At 32.6% G+C, this 9,483-nt stretch overlaps 1 long non-coding RNA gene across 1 annotated transcript in view; it reads right to left on the reverse strand.

The window, feature by feature from the left end:
• The window catches only part of LOC139086227 (uncharacterized), a 64,911-nt gene extending 55,428 nt beyond the window's left edge, over positions 1 to 9,483 (reverse strand). The window contains exons 1-2 of the long non-coding RNA XR_011543989.1: positions 9,040 to 9,483; positions 7,307 to 7,516 (exon numbers count right to left, since the gene is read on the reverse strand). This is a non-coding gene — a long non-coding RNA (uncharacterized lncRNA). The remainder of the gene's footprint in view (positions 1 to 7,306; positions 7,517 to 9,039) is intronic.

Here is a 9,483-nt window from a genome sequence, read left to right on the forward strand (position 1 = left end):
TTGTGTATGGAAAATTATTGGCACTCGACAGTATATTTTTGTCACATATGGACGGGTGCCAAATTTAAGGTTCATTAAATTGCTTTTCATAACGAGGAAAAAGTTGAATTTTGATTGATTTTTGAGATATTGGATAGAAAAATTGATGGAAATTATTGACCTTGGACCGAAGAATTCTTGAATTGGATGAAAATGACGCTAGAGTCCTTAATATCCCGAACTGGTAGAAGGTATCGAAGGATAGAGCTGTCTTTAGACATTCTTTCCGCGCGGCAATGGGCTCTCGTGTGCAAGGAAGTAAGTAGTTATTGATCTTGGACAGAGGTGGGTAACCTGTGTGCTGCGGTACTCTGGTATGTTGAGGTATAGTGTACCTAACAGATTTCTGAGCTAATAAACTCTAAATGAGTTGAAGTCTAAGCCTATGAAATGCAACAGTCAATAATATTAAACACATTTCGCGTGACTGGGTATAGGGCATCGTGCACCAATACATATGTATACATAATCTAATTAAAGATCAATTAATTGCCTCTTAACTATTAAAATATATGATAAAATCAACAATATTGAACAATATTAAATGCTTAACATATCGATAATGGACTTTAAATTGATGTTATTGAATATTTTATACTCAAAATTTCTGGGAAATTGAAGCTATAATCGTTTGATTAATTGACTTCTGTCCCGAGTGTCACGTGCGAGCTTTCATATATCTCTTATATCATATTAATGGTGAAATTCACAATTTTTTTGTATTATAGTTAATATTTCATATGAGATTCTATTAAATAATCATTCATTTGATGAATATTCAGTCATTCAAGTCTTTGTAAATAATTAAGGAATTGTAGTACAATTTACAGTATAATGAGGAATGAATACCAAGGAAAATGAGTATGGAAATATATTGCAATGTTTAATTATCAATAGATCTACACATATTTAATCTAATGAATGATTAATAAAATTGATCATTAATATTAGTCGAGGAAGTATGTGAATGTAGTTTATTATTTGCCTTTCAAGCTATCTTGATCTTTTATCTTATTGCTAACGGGAAGTTAAGTGGAATTTTAATTAGTTTTAATGATTTTTTGCTTGATTTTGTTAGAATTTTTGTAAATTTTTATTTGAATTTAATCTGATTGTCAATATTTGTACTTTTAAAAGACAAATTGGTAATTAATTTGGTTAATATTGATTATCTGAGATTGATACTTACTGAATTTAGTTAGTGATTTGTTATTTAATTCACAGAAACTGATAAATTTAATTAAATACATTCTTTGAAATATTATTGTAAACAAAAAGGGAATGAAACTACATTAAACAACAAATTTGAATTTCAAAAGTCCGTTAGATCAGTAATTGCTATTAAATGTCAAATCATCGCAATAAAATGTTTATAATCCACAAATTAATTGAAAAAGTGTCAATTTTCCATCATTTTATCACTTAATTGATCAATTTTGATTTCAGATTTCACAACCTACACAACAATCAACTCCATAAAGTCTACCAAAATAACATATCATGAATCATTTATCATATGAATCATCTAGAATATTCAGAACAAAAATTTTCAACAAATATCAACGACACATTTAAATCGATAAATTTTGGGGATGATAATGAGCTTGCATATGCAAATAATTTATTTTTAGCCCAAAGTCTATCCGTATTTTTTTACTGGACGAAACCAGAAATACTTTCTAAATTGATATTTATTTTGATGACTAAACGCGACTACGACTTTGTTATTTCCGATTCTCTTGCCAAAAAAAACTTGTATGGCTTTATTTGTTTATATGACTAAATTAAATAGCCATTAACATGAGAACGGTCAAAAGGACAAAAAGATTAAGTCACAGCACAAAATGAGGATAAATTTAATATTATCAAGTATCAATTAATCTGTGGATAACCTTTAAATGTTTTCAGGTAAAATTATCGATTAATTTTGTTCATGTGCAGCACAGGGATTTGCACTAATTGCTTCATTTTCATTCTAAAGTGCTGTATACCAAGAAAATTTTTCCATTGAATCAAACATCACTAATGGTTTCATTGTATCTTCAAAACGTTCATTATGGCTGACTAAAACTGAAAGTGGGATTTTCCAAGAATTATTTAATGTGAAAAAATTATTGTTCTGTACTTCAGTTCCTTTATTATATTTCAATTAGTTTCATCATTCGCTTTCTTGTGTATTTAGTTTCATATTCTCTGCACATTGGCATAGACAGGGCATAGTTAGGGAGAAAGTGGGAGTTGAGGTAGACCAAAGGGGTTATGGCATGGGAATGGGGTCAAGGCATGGGAATAGGGTCAAGGCAGACCTAGAGCTATACAAAGGTAAGGCGATCAAGGCAGGGCAAGGAGCTAAACTAGGGTAAAGGGATTAATTCATGACAAGGAGGTTAAGGCAGAGAAAGGAGGTTAAGGCGTGGGAATTGAGTAAAAGCAAGGCAAGGTAACTAGGATTGGAGGTCAATGCAGGGTTAAGAATTAAAGTAGGACAAGGGGTTAAGGCAGAACAAAGGAGTTAAAACTGGACAAAAGAATTAAGACATGGCAAAGGGATTAAGACAAGACAAGGAGGCTAAGACATGACAAGGGGGATAAGGTAGAACAAGGGTGTACCCAGATAACGAGTTATACGTTTTCCAAGTGGTTTGCATAGTTTTGAACACGTTGTCAAAAGACCCTAGCAATTACAACTATGCGGAACTTTCCGTACGATCAAGCATTCCACATTAACCAGAGTTGACCCAGAAATCCTTTCTTTACCCCGGATCGGGTCATATCCGATCAAAATTTGATGCCCAACTAACTACACCTTTAAAAACTAAACCAACAATCTAATTCCACCTCTGATTCCCCATCATATTTACGTAATTACTAGCCTACTTTATGGATATGTAGTAAAAATGTTAAGTGCAATAAGAAGAAAGTTAATACTACCTTTAAAGTTTTGTTTTTTGTTTCTTGAGAAATGGAACAAGAGGGAAATTTGCAGAACAATCCAAAAATCGATAACGATTGCTCATGTTGTGGGGATTTCCATGATTTTGCTCATGATTGATGGGTTAAGAGATGCCATATGAATACTGAAAGGCGTGTATCGAGAGAGAAATTTGGGGGAGTTTTCATTTTCTTGGCGAAAAATTGATTAATTTTCTGAGATTTGGAAGAGAATAATGTCGAAAATTTCTAATGACGTCATATGGCATCGTTAGGTATGTAGGTCAGTTGATGGTTACCCTGGGCACTTGGGGATATTCATTAGATCTAGACATCAAATGAGCTCAATCTGGAGTAAAGGAGGAACCATGCTCATAGCTCAGGGGTACGATAGGTCGAAATCATCCTTCACGGCGCCACCACGACCCTGTCAGGGCAGCTACATAGAACCCACCTAAATCCTAAGCTCAGATTGATCACAAAGACTCTTGTGTCTCAACCTCACCCTCCTTACGAAGACCTTCATCACCATCACAATATTAATCAAACTACAAATTAAAAACATAAAACTAAAGCTTAAAGCAAGCTCAAAGCCAACAATTTTAATATCCTCATTCGGAAGCCCTCGAGTGATTAAAAAAGGACTTTTTTATTTAAAAATTCTTCTCTACACTTTTTCCGCTTCTTGTTTGAGTTGTTAAAGGTCACAAGCATTTATTTTCATAAAAATAGGCTTATGAGAACAAGGAAGTCAACATTCCTCGAGAGAAATTCAGAAACTCGAGATATTTTTTTGGAAAAAGATTCTAATAAATAATGAAGAGAAATATGAAACTTTTTGGAATTATTTTGAAATGTCAAATTGGTAAAGGCTGGAAATGTTAAAGTATTTATTCATCCCCGGAAGGTCAAGCTACTGTAACTCTGGCCTGGAGGTAGAATTGGGTTAGATCTGGCCAACCTTCCGGGTTTCATCATTGAAAGTTGCCAACCTTCAGTACTTGATGTCTATTTATATCCTTTAATTAACATCAAAAGTATGTGTACAGCAACGAGTGTATCGATAGCATTAAATTGCAAAAGTATCAAAAGGTTAAAGTGTAGGCTGAATTTATATGACAACTAACTGTTAAGCTTCTTAATTTAGTCGACTTTACACAAGCTTATCAGATTTCAAAAATTCTCAATTTTCATGAAAATTCCACGAATTTTCCATAATTCTAAGTCTAACCTCACTATTGCTAGTCACTGAATCATCATGAAGTCTCATCACAAGCCTAACAATTCATGTCAAAACATATTTCCTCAAATAACTCATTTAATTTGATTGAAATCATTCAAAAAAATAGAATAATATTAATCATATGATTAATTATTGTAATGGACCTTATCTTGTCGATCGCATTGTTGCCAATCAGCTTAGTGTAATTAATCTTCAATAATCCCTCAACTTTAACTCGTATATCGATTAATTATATGGCTTAAAAAAACATGTGAGAATGTTTAAAAATATATCTACTTATATTCAATCCATCTGTCACGTTTAAAATGTGAAAATTATGTAAGAAAAATACACTGTATGACATAAGAAATGATAAAATTTGATTGTGGTTGATTGTGGGACATCAGCGCATTTGTTGGCTGAGGATCAGTATTTGACCAAGAAATAACGGTTAGTTTTAATTTGAAAATTAACGATCCAAACAATTTCAAATTTTTGAAGGAAAAATTCCACGTGTTTTTTTGCATATTTAATTTAAAAACCGATAATTAAAGCATTTTTAAAAGCATTAAGCTACAAAACTAATCAATACACCAATTACAAGATGGAACAGGCCTAATTCTTCAAAATAGAGCTCTCTACGCTGTTTAATTGCTGTGTTTTCACTCCATAATCAGCCACCTAACAAATTTTGTATTTACAATTTAAAATCAGCAAATAATGACCAATTTGATTATGAAAATTAACGGTTGAAATATTTTCAAAATTTGAAAGTGAAAATTCCACGTGTTTTTTGCATATCTAGTTTAAAAATCAATAATTTTAGCATTTTTTCATAGTTTTAAGCTACAAAACTAATCAATAAGTCAATAATAAGTTGGCACAGACCAAATACTTCAAACTAGAGCTCTCTACAATGCCTAATTGCTTTGATATCACTCCATAAGTCAACCACCCAGCCAACCAAAGTGAAATTTCAAGCCAATTACAAAACATAGCTAAAAAGTATATTAATTGGCAAATACAAAAATAAAAACATTCATTTCCGAGAATACCTTCTCGCATGAATGAAATCCTTCTTTGATGTTTATTTTGCGTATAATATTCTTTTTATTTTTATTCCTTAAAAATTATGAAACAAATAAAAAATTCTTCTGATAAGCACTAAAGTATTTCATGTGAATTATGACTCATTTTAAAGTAAATATTTGACATGATTTATATTTTCTTTTTTTGTGTCTTGCTTGATAATTAAGAAGATAAAAAAAAAAGTTTTTCATCCCTATGAGAATTTTTATACTTTTTAATTGATATAAATTGGTGTGAATTATTGCATCATATTCGGAATGAGCTATTGCATCATCATATTGCTATTGATAATTTCCGAGGAGATGTATGTAGAAATGGTAATGCGCAATTTAGGTTCTTCTTATGGAGAAAATTGACTTTTCATTTTTTCTATGAAAATATGGCATTTTTAAATTTGAATTTTATATTATTTGCCAGTCTAAGATCCTGACTACAGAATAGCTCTCCTAACCAAAATTCATACGAGTAGACAAGCATACGTTAATACCAGATAATAAGTAAGTTAATGCCCATTTAATGACTAGCTCGAACAGCACAGCTTGTTCGCTAGGACACCACTAGATCGCCTTATCAACGATAATACTCAAAGTTGTAGTGACGGCACCATGACAGTTGATTTCGATCAGTTAGTCAGTTCTAACTTATTTTTGTCCATTCGGATCATTCAAAGTTCTGCTTATTTATATTCAACTGCAATTAACCTTAAGCAACCAAATAACAAGATTAACATCCTAAGATACAAAAGATCCTGTTTAGATGAATGACACCAGAATATAACCTATTAAGCTCTTTGATATAAAAGCCACCCAAGATACAATTCTTCAGTTTTTAAACTTTAACCTTTAAGTATTTATAAAATATTTTTTTTTTTGTTCCATAAGGAATTAGAAAAAGCAAAAAATAAATGGAAATTTTATGACGTCAAAAATCTAACCACATTGCGTGCTTGGTAAAGCTTTTAGCTGTAGTTTTAATAAAATTGTTGTTAATTTTTTATAGAATTTAAATTTTATTGGTTAAGACTTCTTCAAGGTTAAGGGTTTTGTCGATATTAAGAAGTTCAAGACTTCCTGGTCTCTAGATTTGTTTAGACTGAGACTCTGAGATGGTCTCTGCCTTGGTCTCTGTCATGGTCTATGTTTTGCCCCCGGTCCCCGTTTGGGTCTCGTTCCGATACCAAACTCACTTCTCGAAATCGAACCGCACAAGCTGTTTAATCGACACAAAATCTGGCCAAAAACAGACAGGGCTCTGGCATGGTGTCGATATTAAGTCACATCCATCAAAACCAAGACCTCAGAAAATTCTAATCAAGATTTTCATTAATTCCACTCCTAAAACAAAAGAATTTCAATATCCACTTATATTCCAATTTCCAAACTTATTCAACATCTGCTCATTTGCTTCCAGTTAACACCACCCAGCTTAGGTCACCCGAACCCACCACCAACACCCCAAATCTCATCAAGAATAATCAATAAAAAGAAATTATCCACAACCTTCCAGAACATTATCTCATATACTACGCAGTACTTTTACTCAGATGAATATATTTTTTCGGTTTACGTGCGGGTGGAAAGGTTTGAAATTGTTGGGGATTTAGCAAGGAATGAGGAATTTTCTTCAGGAAAAGTGATTATTTTGTGAATTGATGGAATTTTGAGGGTTTTTTGGAGAATTTTTGTTGATTTTAGTGTTTTGTTGGGTTTTAGGTTTGAGGAAGTGATGACTGGTGGTAGATAGAGGTACCAACTACTTCATAGGAGACCTATGGAGTATGTAATTAGACTATAGGAACCATTAAATGATGGCTAGTGATAGAATCATCTACCAGCACTTAGATAGGAACCCTATGGACCATAACAAGTCCATATCGACTTAAATATTCACTCAAATGACTCAAAATCATCACAAATTGGACAAACAAGCCCAAAAAAACCGATCAAGAAGCAACACAAGTCCAAAATAATTATCTGGACTTAAACTTTTTCATACTAAATTATTCAATAAGAAGCATCAACTCACCTCATTCGTTTCAGTTCTTCTTCGTCCATCACGGCCAGTTCTTGAAGTTGAATCATCATTTCATACATTCTTGTTAATTGAATTAAAACAAAGTTCTTTGTGGTCTCTTTTTTTTAACAATTATTTTTTTCCATTTTTTTCAATTTCGAATTTCACACTTCGCGCACAGTTTTGCTTCTTGTTCCTTTATTTTACGGATGGAATCTCTCTCTTTTTATATGGGATGAATATGAGATATGAAATAAAAAAGAGTAGCGAATTATACATTTGCGAGTGGATAAGAAATGTGCAAAAAAAAGCACCTCAAATTTTTTTTAAAGAAAAACACAAAAAATTCCTTTCTTCTTGTGCATGATGTGGCACACACAGCGGCAATAAACAACTGAGAAATGAAATATTTTTCTAGTGATAAATGAAAAAAAATGCGTCACAGTTTTTTTCCGAATATGAAACTGAATTTTTGGTTGGATTCCTTGATATCTAGAGGAGATTCTACAATTTGAGGTACTTATTGGGTATTACCCTTAAGGGAATCCACTTCTGAGAAGTAAGATACTGAGTATATTTTGAATTATTTCTCAGAATTTGGGCTAAACGTTTGAGTTTTATGAGAAGTTAGATAGGAGTTATTAGGAAAATAAAAAATATTAAGGTCATGGAGTCAATTTCCACCTCCTTAGCCAATCTTAAATCCAGGAAGGTTTCGATCCTAATAACCTTTCCCGGATAACTCTTTTGACCCAGTCATATGACGTAATGTTGTGAGAATTGTAGGAAATTCTTGACATATATCGACAACTATCTACATAACAATTGAGAAATCGGTCTTTAGTAGGAATCGAACCCAAGTATTCACAAAAGAGTGATACTGATATCTCATCTGCTGTCAAACTATTCGGCCACAAAGGCCTTAATGTCGTACAGGCAGATTCGTCTATAAATGACTCGATATCACAGGTTCCAAGTGGAAAACAGCGATAGAGCCAGCTTCAGGCGATTCCTGTGGGAGTTCATCGTTCATAACTGATCAGCGAAGTAATTAATTACCACAGATTCCACTCAACTTAGTCATTACATATGCTTAATTAATTGTGGACCTTGAACAAAATTGAAAGAAATATCGATCTGGGTGTAGTTTCTCAGGAATACTCAAGCCTAACTAGTAGCCCCAATCCTACTCTAACTGGAAAATGAATTTAATTATTTTAGGAAAATAGCGAAAATAGATATCTAGTGTTCCTCAAACCATGTTCAGTATGCTTTCTCGCTATCGGAATCGGGATTTTCCGTGATATCATTCTCGATCAGTTACATTTTATCGTGATTCATCTTTGCTACCAAATTCTGATCGAAGAAGGTTGACATTAAGAAGGGTTTCAATACGGGGATTGAATTGTAAGAATTGTATGCAAGAGCTTTAAGATACACACCATAGTGTTACCCTTGAGTATCAAGGTTGAGTTCAAGGATGAGGCCTTGATAAGCTAGGAGAGTAGCCAAAAAGGAGAAGTGTTGAAATTGCATGGATTGCAAACAATTTGGAGGAAGAATGGTAGAGTGATATTTATGATTAATTCACGAAAAACCTTAGCAAATTAAACAATTTGTACAAAACAGGGGGTCAACTTCCCCTCCCTGAATATGCCATTATAGCACTTGGATCGAAATACAACAATAATCATATTTTCTAGTTTATATAGAGCATAATAAACAAATTTTCCTAAGATACATACCTTAAACACTCTGAGATGTATTAGGAGACTCTTTAGCACCTCTTAGTGTAGAAACAACAACATCAATAGATGCACATTAAGTAATCAATCCCTAACACAATTTTGAATAATTCTTCACAATAATCAATAACATTTCCAAGTCTTAAACTGTCTTAAACTATCACTTTCAGCCAATTTCATCATTAAAACAACAAACATTTTTCTTCTTTTTCCAATTATTTTCTATTGCGTCGCAGCAAATTTTCCATACAAGCCAGAAAATCAACACAATGAAAATCTGTTCCAAAAACAACAAATTTTGTGACTTTTTTAAGACAAAAACATTTGCAAAACTAAAAATAACAAAAAAAAATTTAATTTTTTTAAAATAAAATATAAAAAAATGAGAAGTGACAGAAGAGTCGACACACAGTACGTCTACCCTCGCTTTCAAGCCGCTGTAAA

Source organism: Chironomus tepperi, unplaced genomic scaffold (assembly GCF_022539635.2).
Source record: "Chironomus tepperi strain 1889 unplaced genomic scaffold, CSIRO-AGI_Ctep_v1 contig_85, whole genome shotgun sequence".
Taxonomy (NCBI): domain Eukaryota; kingdom Metazoa; phylum Arthropoda; class Insecta; order Diptera; family Chironomidae; genus Chironomus; species Chironomus tepperi.